This window comes from Heterocephalus glaber, unplaced genomic scaffold (genome assembly GCF_053883595.1).
Source record: "Heterocephalus glaber isolate CG9 unplaced genomic scaffold, H.glaber_assembly_v1.0 deba00001719, whole genome shotgun sequence".
Taxonomy (NCBI): domain Eukaryota; kingdom Metazoa; phylum Chordata; class Mammalia; order Rodentia; family Bathyergidae; genus Heterocephalus; species Heterocephalus glaber.
This window is the reverse complement of record NW_028258432.1, coordinates 8882094-8896863: the sequence shown is the minus strand read 5'-3', so window position 1 is coordinate 8896863 and position 14770 is coordinate 8882094. Positions and strand designations below refer to the sequence as shown.

The 14770-nt window shown below is 35.2% G+C and overlaps 1 protein-coding gene across 5 annotated transcripts in view; it reads left to right on the top strand.

Annotated features, from left to right (window-relative positions):
* Flt3 (fms related receptor tyrosine kinase 3) overlaps positions 1–14770 on the top strand; it is a 110366-nt gene that overhangs the window by 13996 nt on the left and 81600 nt on the right. Inside the window, exon 1 of one of the 5 annotated variants that reach the window (XM_087199383.1) lies at positions 10671–10840. The exons of the other annotated variants lie outside the window; for them this stretch is intronic. The gene's annotated coding sequence lies outside the window, so the exon portion shown is untranslated. Of the gene's footprint in view, positions 1–10670; positions 10841–14770 lie in introns of those variants that run through there. 5 annotated transcript variants of the gene reach the window in all.

The following is a 14770-nucleotide window of genomic DNA, read 5'->3' as shown; positions in this document are numbered from 1 at the left end:
AAACCACTGAGCTAAATCCCCAGCCCTGAGAAATTATTTCTGATTTCATTTTGTTGCCAGTTCAGGTGATTGAGTATCATAGTGTTCCATTTCTTTTACCTTTAGGGTTGCTGTAGGTGATCTAGAAGTCTGGTTTTGAGACTTGTTTACATGCCTTCTCATTTCAACAGGGCAGGGGTGGCGGTGGTGGTGGTGGTGTGCTGCTGATGCCTGCCTGGCTCACCTCCTCTGTGCTGGGAGCAGTGCTATGGCAGCCCAGAAGCCTCCTCCTCTGTCATTTTATAACCTGTTTGAGTCTGTTTATTTCTATTTGAGACTTGTTCATGTTGTTATATACCAGTATTTTTTTCCTTTCTGTTGCTGGGTAGTATCCTATATGGATATGCAACACTTTATTTATCCATTAAGCAGATGACTGTTTATTTATTTGGTCCCAGTTCCTGCCAGTTATGACATAAACAGCTATATGAATTTAAATACAGATTTTTCTTTGATCAAGCCTAGTTGGGGTCCTATATGCCTCACTTATCTGTATGTCAAGCTCTTTTCCCCTGCTTGGGAAGTTTTCTGCCATTATTTCTGTGAAGAGATCTTTTATGTCATCTCCACTCTCTCCTGTTTCTTCATTGAGTCCAATCAGTCTTATGTTATTCTTCTTTGCATCATCTAGCAGCTGCTGGATTGATTTCTCATGTTCCCTTATAATTTTGAAGCAGTTTTTCTTTTCCTGGTCAATAATTGCAATCTTATCTTCTATATCTGAAATTCTGTCCTCACATTGGCTCATTCTGCCTGTGTAGACTTTCGATGGAGTTTTTCATGTCCTGGAAATCTATTTGCATCTATTTTATGGACTCCATTTGTTTCCTATGTTGGAATTCCATCATGTTCCTCAGCTCCTCTCTAGATTTATTAATCATGTCTTGCACTAGGGGCACAATTTCTCCTGTTATCTGAGAAATTATTTCTGATTTCATTTTTTCCAGATCCCCTTTTGTTACCAGTTCAGTGGGTCCAGGTTGTTGAGTATCAGAGTGTTCCATCTCATTTCCCTTTGGGGTTGCTGTAGGTGATCTGGAAGTCTGGTTTTGAGACTTATTTACATGTTTTCTCATTTCGACTGGGGCGGGGGGCTGTTAGCACCTGCATGTATTACCTCCTCTGAGCTGGGAGAGGTGGGACAGGGGCTGGGAGGTATGGTAGGGATGGTTGCCCAAAAGCCCTTTCCTGTGGGCTGGGAGCAGCGGGAGGGATGGTGGCTGGGAAGTCCCTTCCTCTGGACCAGGAGCAGTGGGATGGCAGCTCAGAAGCCCCTACCTCTGGGCTGGGAGTGGTGGGAGGGATGGTGGCCTGGAAGCCCCTTCCTCTGGGCCAGGAGCAGCGGGACAGAAGGTGGCCCAAAAGCCCTTTCCTCTGGGCTGGGAGCAGTGGGAGGGATGGTGACCGGGAAGCCCCTTCCTCTGGACCAGGAGCAGTGGGATGGTGGCTCAGAAGCCCCTACCTCTGGGCCAGGAGCAGTGGGACTCAGTACCGTGGTCTGGGGGTCTGGTGTCCTCTGCGTCTTTGTAGTGTGGAACCAGGTGGCTGCCTGTCTGCAGTGGGGTGATTCGGTGTCTTCTGCGTGACTCGGGACCTCAGTAGAGCGTGCACAGACCTGCCTGTCTGCAGTGGGCTGATTCGGTGTGTTCTGCACCCAAATACAGATTTTTCTTCTAGCACAGGTTTAACTTCTCTTGTGTAAATACATAAGAGTGTTATTGTATTGCTGGATTGAATGATAAATAAATGTTTACTTTATAAGAAGGTGCTGGACTGTTTTTCACAGATTGTGCCATTTTTATGCACCCCAAGAATACATGAAAATTGCAGTTGCTCAACATCATTGTTAGCATGTGGGTCAATTTTCTATTTTTTTTAATTAAGTTTATTGGTACATTTTAGGTATAGAGTATGATGACATTCATCATTAGGAATTTGTACCTTTACGTTATATGTCTTGGATCTTTTTTTTTTCTCCGTTCCCCTGCCCTCCCTTCAACCCCTCCACCCCTCCCTATTTACACCTCTCCCATTGTTTCCCTTTTTTCCTTTTCTCATATTTATTTCATTTCTTTCTTTCCTTTCCTCTATGCCTCCTACTTCCTCTTCCCCTTTGGACCTTTTCTTCCTATTTCACATTATCTATTATACATTTTGATCCTTATTTACACTTTCAGTTTCTCACAACAGAGACACTATTTGGCATTTACACATATGTGTCCTATTTATTTCACTTAAGAGTATGGCCTCAATGTGCCTCCTTTTAGTTATAAATATCTCTAGTTTCTCATTCTTTATGGCTGAGTAATATTCCATTTTATTAATAAAAAACACACCTTCTTTATCCAGTCTCCAGTTGATGGACAATTGGGCTATTTCCAAGTTTTAGCTATTATAAACTGTGCTGCTATAAACATGGGTGTGCATATATTGCTGTGGTATGATGCTTTTAACTCTTTTGGGAAGACACCAAGAAGAGGAATAACTGGGTCAAATGGAACCTCTAGTTTTAGTTTTCTGAGAAATCTCCACCCTGATTTCCACAGAGGTTGCACCAGTCTATACTCTCATGAACAGTAGAGAAGGGTTCCTTTTTCCCCACAACCCCATCAGCATTTGTTATTGGTTGATTTCTTGATAGCAGCCATTCTTTCTGGAGTGAGGTGGAATCTCAGTGTTGTTTTCATTTGCGTCTCTTGAATGACCAGTGATGTTGAACATTTTTTCATATATTTACTTGCCATTTCTAGTTCTTCATCTGAGTGTCTTTTCATTTCAGATGCCCATTTTGGATTGGGTCTTTAAATTTGGGAGGTCTGATTTTTTAAGTTCTTTATATATTCTAGATTGTAAACCTTTATCTGAGGAAAAGCTGGTAAAAATTTTTCCCACATTGTAGGTTGTCTCTTCATTCTGTTGGTGCTTTGTCTTGCTGTGCAAAAGCTTTTTCTTTTCTTTTTTTCTTTTGGTACTGGGGATCAAACTTGGGACCTTGTGCTTGCGAGGCAGGCCCCAGAACCACTGAGCTAAATCCCCAGCCCAAAAAGCGTTTTGATAAGATGAGATCCCAGTTATTGATTCTCTGTGCTAGTTCCTGTGCTACCGAGGTTTTGTTCATAAACTCTTTTCTTATGCCAGTGTCTTCAAGAGTTCTACCTAACTTATCTTGCAGCAAGTTTAGTGTTTCTGTTTTAATATTTAGATCTTTGATCCATTTCTATTTTAGTTTAGTGCGTGGTGATAGATATGGGTCTAGTTTTAATCTTTGTCAGGTTGAAATCCAGTTTTTCCAACACCATTTATTAAATAGTCTGTCTTTCCTCCAGTGAGGATGGTTGGCTCCTTTGTCAAAGATGAGGTGGCTGAGTATGTCTGGAGTTGTTTCTGCATCTTCTAATCTATTCCACTGATCCTTGAGTCTGTTTCTTTGCCAGTAAAATGCTATTTTTATCACAGTAGCTTTGTAGTATAGTTTCAAGTTGGGGGTTGTGATACCCCCTGTCATGTCTCTATTGCCTAGAATTGCTTTTGCTATGCTAGGACTCTTCTGGTTCCAAATGAATTTTTGGATTGTTTTCTCTAGCTCTGTAAAGTATACACTTGGAATTTTAATCAGGATTGCATTAAATCTATGTAGCAGTTATGGAAGTATAGGCATTTTCATTATATTAGTTCTTCCTACCCAGGAGCAAGGGATGTCTTTCCATTTTCTGATATCCTCTTTGATCTCTTTTTTCAGAATGCTGTAGTTTTCAGAGTTGAGGTGTTGGATTTCTTTTGTTACATTGATTCCTAGGTATTTCATATTTTTGGATCCTATTGTGAAAGGAGTTGTTTCTCCAGTTCCTCCCTCAGTGGGTCTGTTGTTTGTGCAGAAGAAAGCTATTGATTTTTGTGTGTTGACCTTGTATCCAGCTTCTCTACTGAATTTGGTTATTAAGTCTAGAAGACTTCTCGTGGGGTTTTTGGAGTCTTCTAGATGGAGTATCATGTCATCTGCAAATAATGACAATTTAAATTCTTTGTTTTCTACTTTTGTTTTTTAGCTACTCTAATTAGAGTGTAGCAATGTTATTGTAGTTTTGATTTGTATTTCCCTAGTCACTGATGATGGTAAGCAATTATTCATGTACATGTTATCTTGTATTTTGTTTGGTAAAATGTCTCCTGAAATATTGTTCCCATTTTTAATTGGGTCATATATTTATTATTGGGTTTTAGGAGTTCTTTGTGTATTATGCATACCAATCCTTTATCAGACATGTCTTTTCTGGACATATTTTCTTCAATTGATGTCTTGTCTTTTCTTTCTTTTTTTTTTTTGGTACTAGGGATTAAACTCAGGACCTTGCACTTACAAGGCAGGCGTGGTGCCACTGAGCTAAATCCCCAGCCCTTGTCTTTTCATTTTTTAACAATGTCTTTTGATGAATCAAAGTTATTAATTTTGATAAAGTCTACTGGAAGAGAAAAATTTCCCATAGACTAAACACTACTTTGGTCATACCAAACCAAACTTAAAATTAGACCTTAAAGGAACAAAGTGTTTATAACAAATTTGAGAATATTTAGCAGAACACAAAAATATTGGACACCAGGTAAAATTCACAATGTCTAGCATGCAATTTTAAGTTATTAGAAAAAGAGAAAAATTTAATGAAAGATAAGAATTAAAAGAAGTCATCCAAAATAGACCTATAAATGACACAGAATATAGAATTAGCAGGCAAGAACATTAAAACAATTATTATAACTATATTCCATTTATTCCTGAAGATTGAGGGAAAACTGTATGTGTTAAGTGGAAACATAGATATGAAAATGGTTCAAATTGAAGTTCTAGACATGAAAACTATAAATGCGCTAGATAGGATTAGTAGCAGTTTTAAATACTGCAGAAGAAAATACAAGTGAAGTTGCAAGCATAGCAACAGAAACCATCCAAAATGCACAGAAAATCAGGGAGCTCCAGGAGAGCTTTGGATGGTCAAATATAAATGTAATTAGAATCCTAAAGGAGAGGAAAAAAAGTATAGAAAAAAATGTTTGAAGAAATAACGGAGGAAAAACTTCCAAATTTGATAAAAATGATAAACCTATAGATGTATGAAACCCAGGTACATGACTCATGAAGAAAACTATAAAAGGTCCATTATAATCAAATTTGTTAATACCCTTGATAAAGAGAAAATCTTAAAATCTCCCATAGAAGAAAGATTCATTGGTTCAGTAGACATATTGTCACAAATGATGTAAGCCAAAAGATAGTGAAGCAACATCTTTTTTTCCCCACATGCCCTTCACCAATTTATTTTATTTTTTAAAATATAGTAAAACATTTATTGGTGTGTTTTAGGCATACATAATGATAACCCTCCTCATAGGGAATTTGCACCTGTACGTTATACATCCCACCCCCTTTTTCCCATGCCTTCAAGCCCCCTCCTTTCCCTATGTACAAAAACTTTGTTTCCATTTTTTCCTTCTATTTTCATTTTTTTTCTTGTTCCTTCCTTCCTTTCTCCCTCCCTCCTCCCTTGTTCCCCTTCCCATTTGAACATTTTCTTCCCATTTCCCAATATCTATTATACATTTTAGTCCTTCTTTTCACTTTTGGTTTCCCACACCAGAGAAACAGTGCAGTATTTAAACATGTGTGTCCAGGGCTGGGGATTTAGCTCAGTGGTTCTGCTGCCTGCCTCGCAAGCAGAAGGACCAGAGTTCGATCCCTGGTACCAAAACAAACAAACAAACAAACAAACAAACATGTGTGTCCAATTTATTTCACTCAAGGTCCATCCATTTAGCTATAAATGTCTGAAGCTCATCCTTTTTTATGGCAGAGTAGTACTCCATTATATTAAAAAACCCACCACTTCTTTATCCATTCATTGGTTGATGGATATTAGGGATGTTTCCTTTCAAATTTCCAATTACAAATTGTGCTGCTATAAACATGGATGTGCATGTATTGCTGTGGTATGATGCTTTTAATTCTTTTGGGAAGATACCAAGAAGAGGAATAACTGGGTCAAATGGAACCTCTAGTTTTAGTTTTTTGAGGAATCTCCACACTGATTCCCACAGTGGTTGCACCAATCTACACTCCCACCAACAGTGGCAAGGGGTTCCTTTTTCTCCACAGCCCTGCCAGCATTTGTTATTGGTTGATTTCTTGATAGCAGCCATTGTTTCTGGAGTGAGATGGAATCTCAGTATTGTTTTAATTTGAATTTCACAAATGACCAGTGATGTTGAACACTTTCATATATTTATTTGCTGTTTCTACTTCTTCATCTGAGAAATCTCTTTTCATGTCAAATGCCCATTTTTGGATTGGATCTTTAAATTTCAGGGGTTCTGATTTTTTTGAGTTCTTTATATAAAATTCTAGATAGTAGAACTTTGTCTGAGGAACAGCTGGTAAAAAATTTTTTCCCATGTTGTGGGTTGTCTTTTCACTCTGTTAGTGGTTTCTCTTGCTGTGCAGAAGCTTTTTAATAAGATGAGATCGCAGTTGTTGATTCTTTGTACTATTTCCCATGTGGTCTGGGTTTTGTTCATGAAGTCTTTGCCTACTCCTATGTCCTCAAGCATTCTACCTATTCTCTCTTCCAGCACCTTTAGTGTTTCCATTTTAATATTTAGATCTTTGATCCATTTTGGTTTTAGGATAGTGCGTGGTGAATGATCTGAGTCTAGTTTTAATCTTTGGCATTGGGAAAACCAGTTTTTCCAGTACCATTTATTAAAGAAGTTATCTTTCTTTCACTGAAGGTGGTTGGCTCCTTTGTCAAAGATTATTTGGCTGAGTATGTCCTGAGTTGTTTCTGCATGTTCTATTCTGTTCCATTGATCCTCAGGTCTGTTCTTTTGCCAGGACCATGCTGTTTTTTTTTAATCACAGTAGCTTTGTAGTATAATTTGTAGTATAATTTCAGGTCAGGGTTTGTGATACCCCTTACCTTGCCTTTGTTGCCCAGAATTACCTTTGCTATTTTAGGTCTCTTCTGGTTCCAAATGAATTTTAGGATTGTTTTTTTCTAATTCTGTGAGATATGCTTTTGGAATTTTAATTGAGATTGCATTACATCTGATAATTTTGGAAGTATTACCATTTTCAGTATATTGGTTCTTCCTATCCAAGAATAAAGGATATCTTTCCATTTTCTAATATTCTCTTTGATCTCCTTTTTCAGAGTACTATAGTTCTCAATGTAGAGGTCTTTTACTTCCTTCACTAGATTGATTCCTAGGTATGTCATTTTTTGGGATGCTATTGTGAAAGGGATTATTTCTCTAATTTCTCTCTCTGTGAATCTGTTATTTATTTACAGGAAGTCTGTTGACTTTTGAGTGTTGACGTTGTATCCATCTATGCCACTGAATTTGGTTATTAAATCTAAAAGTCTTATGGTGGAGTTTTTGGGGTCTTCTATGTAGATGTTATGTTATCTGCAAATAATGATAATTTAACTTCTCCCTTTCCTATCCTTATTCCTTTTATTTCTTTCTCTTGTCTAATTGCTCTGGCTAGTGTTTCCAGAACAATGTTGAACAAGAGTGGTGACAGTGGACATCCTTGTCTTCTTCTTGATTTTAGAGTGAAAGCTTTCAGTTTTTGTCCATTTAGTATGATGCTGGCTGTTGGTTTGTCATAGATGGCTTTTATCAGATTGAGATAAAGCCCATCTATACCAATTTTCTGTAGGACTTTTATCATGAATGAGTATTGGACCTTGTCAAATGCTTTTTCTGCATCTATTTAGAGGATCATATGATTTTTGTCCTTGGCTCTGTTAATACAGTGTATTACATTTATTGATTTGTATATGTTAAACCATCCTTGCATCCCTGGAATGAGTCCAACTTGGTCATGATGTATAACCTTCTTGATGATTTGCTGCATTCTGATGTTTGCATCTGTGCTCATTAGGGAGATTGGCCTGTAGTTCTCTTTTTTTGATTGGATCTTTCTCTGGTTTTGCAATCAGGGTTATGCTTGCTTTCAGGAATGAATTTGGGAGTATTACTTCCCTTTCAGTTTCATTAAAGAGTTTGAGGAGTAGCAGCATTAGGTCTTCTCTAAATTTCTTGTAGAATTCAGCAGTGAATCCATCAGGGCCTGGGCTTTTCTTTGTTGGTAGGTTTTTAATTACATCTCCAATTTCATTGGCTGATATTGGTTTATTTAACATTTTAATATCTTTTTTATTAAGTTTTGGTAATTCATATGTATTTAGGGATCTGTCCATTTCTTTTGTATTTTCCATCTTATTAGAGTACTGGTTTGCGAAGTAGGTATTGATGATTTTCTGGATTTCTTCAGGGTCTGTTGTGATTTCAGCCTTTTTATTCCTAATTGCATGGATTTTTGAGTCTTTTCTTTCCTTTTTTTGATAAGGTTGGCTAAGTGTTTGTCAATTTTATTTAATCTTTCAAAGAACCAATTCTTTATTGAGTCTTTGTATTGTTTTTTAGTTTCCATTGCATTAATTTCTACTCTGATTTTTATAATTTCCTCCCTCATATGAGCTTTGGGCTTGACTTACTCTTCTTTTATTAGAAGCTTGAGGTCCAACATTAGGTTGTTGTTTGAGCCTGCTCTGTTTTCCTGATATGGGTATTCACTGCTATAAATTTCTCTTGTAGGACTGCTTTCATTGCATCCCATAAGTTCTGGTATGTTGTATTATCATTATCATTTAATTGTAGAAACTGTCTGATTTCTTATTTAATTTTATCTGTGACCTACTGGTTGTTCAGGAGAGTGTTATTTAATTTCCATGTTTTTATGAAGTTCTTGTGGTTTCTTTTGCCGTTGATCTCCAATTTCATTGCACTATGGTCTGATAATATGCATGGGATAATTTCACTTCCTTTGCATTTACTTAAGTAAATGAGCTAGTATGTGGTCTATTTTGGAGAAAGTCCCAAGTACAGCTGAGAAGAATGTCTGTTATGATGATGTGGGGTGGAACATTCTGTAGACATCTACTAAGTCCATTTGTTCAAAAGTTTGGTTCAGTTCTAGTATTTCACCGTGGATTTTTTGTCTAGTTGATCTATTTGTGACAATGGGGTATTGAGGTCCCCTTTACCACTGTATTAGGGTTTATATAGATTTTCATGTCCATTAATATTTGTTTTATATAGTTGGATGCACTACTATTTTGGTGAATATATATTTATGATTGTTATCTCTTCCCCTTGGATTGTTCCATTTACCAGGATGTAGTGACTTTCTTTGTCTCTCTTAATCAGTCTTGGCTTGAAATCCACTTTGTCTGCAAATAGAATAGCTTTTTTCTGGGTTCCTGTCATATGGAATATTGTTTTCCATCCCTTGACTTTCAGTCTATGAAATTGTTTCTAAATTAAATGTGTTTCTTGTATGCAGCATATTGTTGGATCTTACTGCTTGGTCTTTCTTTTTTTTTGCACCGGGGATTGAACTCGGAACCTTGTGCTTGTGAGGCAGGTGGCAGCACCACTGAGCCAAATCCCGGGCCCACTTCTTGGTCCATTCTGCCAGTCTGTTTCTTTTGATTGGTTACCATTAACATTGATGGATATAACCGATATGTATTGTCTTATTTCTGTCATGTTATTTTCCAGTTGTTGGTGAAGTAACATCTTTAAAGGACTAAATTAAAAATACATGCATGCAGAATTTTATATACAGAAAAATATCTCAGCAATAAAGAGGAAACAATTTCTTAGGTGTACCAAAACTAAAAGAAATCACTATCAGACTAGTATAATAGAAACTTTTAAATGCTGTCCTTCAGACAGAGAAAATAATATAAGATGACAATCTGAAAAAAAATAAACAAGAAAAAAACTGGAAAATCTGAATCTACACAAAGGCATAAAAAATACTGGAAATAGTAATTATATGAGTCAATGTAGACTTGCACTGTTTTAATTCCCTTAAGGAATTATTCACTAAAGAAAAAAAATAATATTTTGAGGGGGGTTTATAACTTATGTAAAATTACAGTGCATAAAAGCAGTACTATAAAAACTGAAAGGGACAAAATTAAAATGTAAGTTGTTTAAACATGAAATGGTATAATATCACTTACAGGTAGACTGCAGTAAGATATGGATGTATACGACAGACCCTAGAGGCACTACTAAATAACAAAACAGAGCATTATAGCTAATAATGCAAGAATGGAAATGAAGTGGAATCACAAAAAAATTCAGTTATTCCCAAAGGAGGCAGGAAAAGAAAAAGGAAATAAGAAAAAGGAATTAAGAACAGATGAGACAAGTAGAAAACAGAAAAAGATGATATATTTAAACTAATCATACTAATAATCTCATAAATAATGTAACTATCACAGTTAAAAGGTAGAAGTTGACCAATTTGGTGTAAAAATGCAAAACCAAACTATATGCTGCATAGATGGAGCCGATGCAGCGTATGAAAACAAGTATGTTAAAGGTAAAAAGATGGGAGAAAATTCCATGATAATATTAATCAAAAGAAAGGTATGGGTCTATAATATTATTGGACAAAACAGTTTCAGAGCAGAGAGTCAAGACAAAGGAGTCACTTTATAATACTTTAAGGCTTGATTCATCTAAAGAAGATACAAATCCTAAATATTAATGCATCTAATAACAGAGCTTGAAAATACATGGAGGAAATTCTGATTGAATCGCAAGAAGAAATGGATAAATCTACAATGATATCAAGAGTTCAGCATTCTTCCTTCAATAATTAATAGAACAAGGAAAAAGAAATCAGTAAAATGCAGAAGACTTGAGCAACACTATCTGCCAACTTGAGGTAACACATTTATAGAACATTTCACTCCACAACAGTTGAATGCACATTTTTTTCAAGTGGACATAATATGCTTACCACAACAGAACATATTCTAAACTATAAAGCAAATTTCAACAAATTTTAAAAAATTCAAGACATACAAAATGTATCTTCTGGCTGGAGTAGTACTGAATTAGAAATTAGTAACCAAAAGATATCTGGGAGGTTCCTAAATGTTGGGAAACCAAATAACACATTTTAAAAATAATCCATGTATCAAAGAAGAAACAGAAAATAAAATATGTTTTGCATTACATCAAGATAAAATTATTATATATCATAATTTATGGGTTGCCCCAAAAGCTGTATTTAAGCAAAATTTTATAATATTAAAGTATTATTAAAATTTAAGTGTTAATATAGCATGAAGCTATAATGCTATAAATTGTATTAGCAAAGAATAAAGTCTTGAATCAGTGGCATTAAATTCAGTCATAAGAAAACAATAGAAAAATAGCAAATTAAACTGCATATAAGCAAAAAAAAGAATAGAAAAGAACTATGATCAGAATGAAAAATCAGTCAAAAAAATACACAAAAAACAGAGAAAGTTAATGCAACACAGCAATAAAAGATCAATTAAGTTGATAAACCTCTAGCCAAAGCAACCGGAAAAAAGAGCAAAGACACAAATTGCCAATATCAGGAATGACAGAGATAACATTACTACAGAATCTCCAGATATGAAAAGTATAATATGTAAGACTGGAATAGCAGTTGAGTGGTAGCCTTTGCTTAGTATGCTCAAGGCTCAGGTTCAATCCCCACCACTGAAACAAAGAAACAAACAACTTTACGCCTTTACTTTGACAAGTCTGATTTAATGGAAAAATTCCTTGAAAGATATAGTACCAAAACTCATTCAAGAAACATTGATAATGTAAATATTGCTATAATAAAGAAATTGAACATGTAGTTTAAAACATACTCATTGAAAACTACTGGAGAATCTGGCTTCCCTGGAGGAATCCACCAAACTTTTAAAAAGGAAATAAAGTTAATTCTATGTGAACTCTTCCAAAAAACTGAAAGGAAGATAGCATTTTTGAACTTGTTGCACAAGGCCAGTGTTACTCTAATACAAAAGCCAGACAAAGATATTAAAGGAAGATTACAGATTAAAAACTGCCATGGGGTCTGGGGATTTAGTTCATTGGCACCATGCCTGCCTCTCAAGCACAAGGTCCCGAGTTCAATCCTGGATACAAAAAAAGAGACACTACATCATATCCAACTGGTATTCATTCCAGGAATGCAAGATTGGATAACATTTGAAAATCAATTAATGTGTTTTACTGTATTCACAGACTAAAAAGGAAACACACACACACACACACCCCTCAGTAGACAGGTAAGGATCTCACAAAAGTTAGCACAATATGATAAAGCTTCTTAGCAAAATAAGAATAAAAATGATCTTCAAACTAATTAAAGGTGCTATGAAAAACCAATAGCTGGCATCACCTTTAATAGTAAAAGAATATATATTTTCTCTTAAGATCAGAAACAAGGCAAGGATGCCCATTCTTTCTATTTCTATCAACAGTGTATTGAAGATTCTAGCCAGTGTGAAAAGGCAAGAAAAATAAATGAAAGATTTCTAGACTGCAAAGGAAGATGGAGACATGTCTCTTTGGCCTGATCGTCTATGTACAAAATCCTATGGGATCTACAAGTGATTGCAGCTAAATGAATTCTGTCAGTTAGCAGGATGTAAGGTCAATGTGAAAAATCAGTTGACTTTCTATATCTTAGAAACTTATAAGTGAAGTGAAAAATTGAAGTGAAAAATTTAAAAAGGCATCCAAAATATTAAATAAATAAGGTTGGGCAGGATTCGTATACTGAAAACTATGAAACATTGCCAAGAGAAATTAAAGAAGACATAAATGAGAGATATCCTATACCGTATTTATATATTGAAAGACTTGATGTTGTTAAAATGTCAGTATTGCCCAAATCAATCTCATGATTCAGTGAAATCTCAGTCTTTTTGCAGAAATCAACAAGCTGATTCTAAAATTCATATGGAAATGCAGAGACCTAGAAGATTCCAACACTATTTTGAAAAGAACAAAGTTGATTTAACTTGTAATATTTAATTTCAAGGCTTGTTACAAATCAATAATAATGAAGACAATGTGGAATAGGTATCCAGATAAACCAATAAATGAATGGAACAGTATAGTAATTTCAGAAATACATGGTCAGTTTCTCTTTTGACAAAGGTACAAGGATAATTCAGTGGAGAAATAAGTCTTTCAACAAATGATGCTGAAACAATTCAGTATTCATGTATAAATATATTCATATGCAAAACTTTGACTCGTATGTCACATCATATGAAAATTTATCTCAAAATGATTCGTAGACCTACATGTAAAACTAAAAGTAAATGTAAAAATCTAAAATTATGTAACTTATAGGAGAAAACTTTTCTGACTATAGATTGGGCAAAGTTTTTTATATTGAAAATTTTTAATATTTTCTGGGCAAAGATTTGTTTTAGATACAAAACTAAAAGCCTAACCCATAAAAGAAAATTGATAAATTGGACATCTTCAAAATGAATAATTTCTGATTTCAAAAAAGACCACAGACTAGCAGGAATATTTGCTAATTACATATCTAATAAAAGGAGTTATATCCAGAATATAATTTTAAAATAACTTTTGGCTAGAGATGTAACACAGTGGTAGAATGTTTGCCTAACCAAGTGTGAGTTGTGGGTTGGGTTCCTAGCATTGCAAAAACAAAATAATAATAATTTTTAAGAAACAGCAGCAAAACTCTCAAAAGTCAATCATAAAGAGTACATTATATCATTTGCACAGGATGAATACATTCTGGAGATTTATGGTATAGCATGCTGACTATATATTATGTGAAATAAATGTCAACATGTAATTATATTTTATGACATATGTTCTCTATTCTGAACCATTGTAGGTATTTGTTATTTTGATTGCATAGATCAGTGAAAAATAAATAAATGTCAAAATGTTCACATTTAAAGAATGCATTAGCAGGACATGGTGTCGTATGTCCATAGTCCCAGCTACTTGGAAGGCTGAGACAGGAGGATCACTTGGGCCCAGGCTAGGCAACCTAGCAAGAACCCATCTTAGAGGGCAGGGTGTTGCATATTTGGAAATTGCTAAAAGAGTAGATTTTAAATGTTATTACCATAGAAAAATAAGTATGTAAAGTGATAGATTAAATAAATATTAAAAATAAGTATGTGAAGTGATTAAATCATTCCATGGTGTATACCTATATGAAAACATCACGTATAATTTTGCCAATTGAGAAAACATCAATCATAACAGTAAAATAACCCTATTAAAAAGATGTGATTTAGGCAAAAAAAATGTAAACAGACACACCACCAAAGGCTGTCATAGAAGCACTGAAAGGTGCTCAGGATTAATCAATAGGAAAATGCACAGAAAACCTCAGAGAGATGGGCATGGTGGTGTGTGCCTATGATTCCAACATTTTCTGTAATTCCAGTATTTTCTAAGACAGTAGTTCTTAATGTTCTGTCTGCAAAATGATGATAAGTATACAAGTTGATAGACAGGTTAGTAAGTTTGATTGTAGCATTCATTTTACAATGTATATATCAAAATATCATAATGTATACTGAAATATTTACACTTTGTCAAGTACCCCCCTAAAAAGCTCTAAAAATACCCCAAACAAATATAAACATATAAAGACAGAAAATGGAAAAGAAGAAAATAAAATCTGAGAGGTTTAGATTAAGAATATAGCTCAGTGGTAAAGTGCTTGCCTAGCATGGCCAAGGCCCTGGATTCCATTCTTAGCATCACACACACGCGCACACACACACACGCGCACACACACACACACACAGAAATGCACACA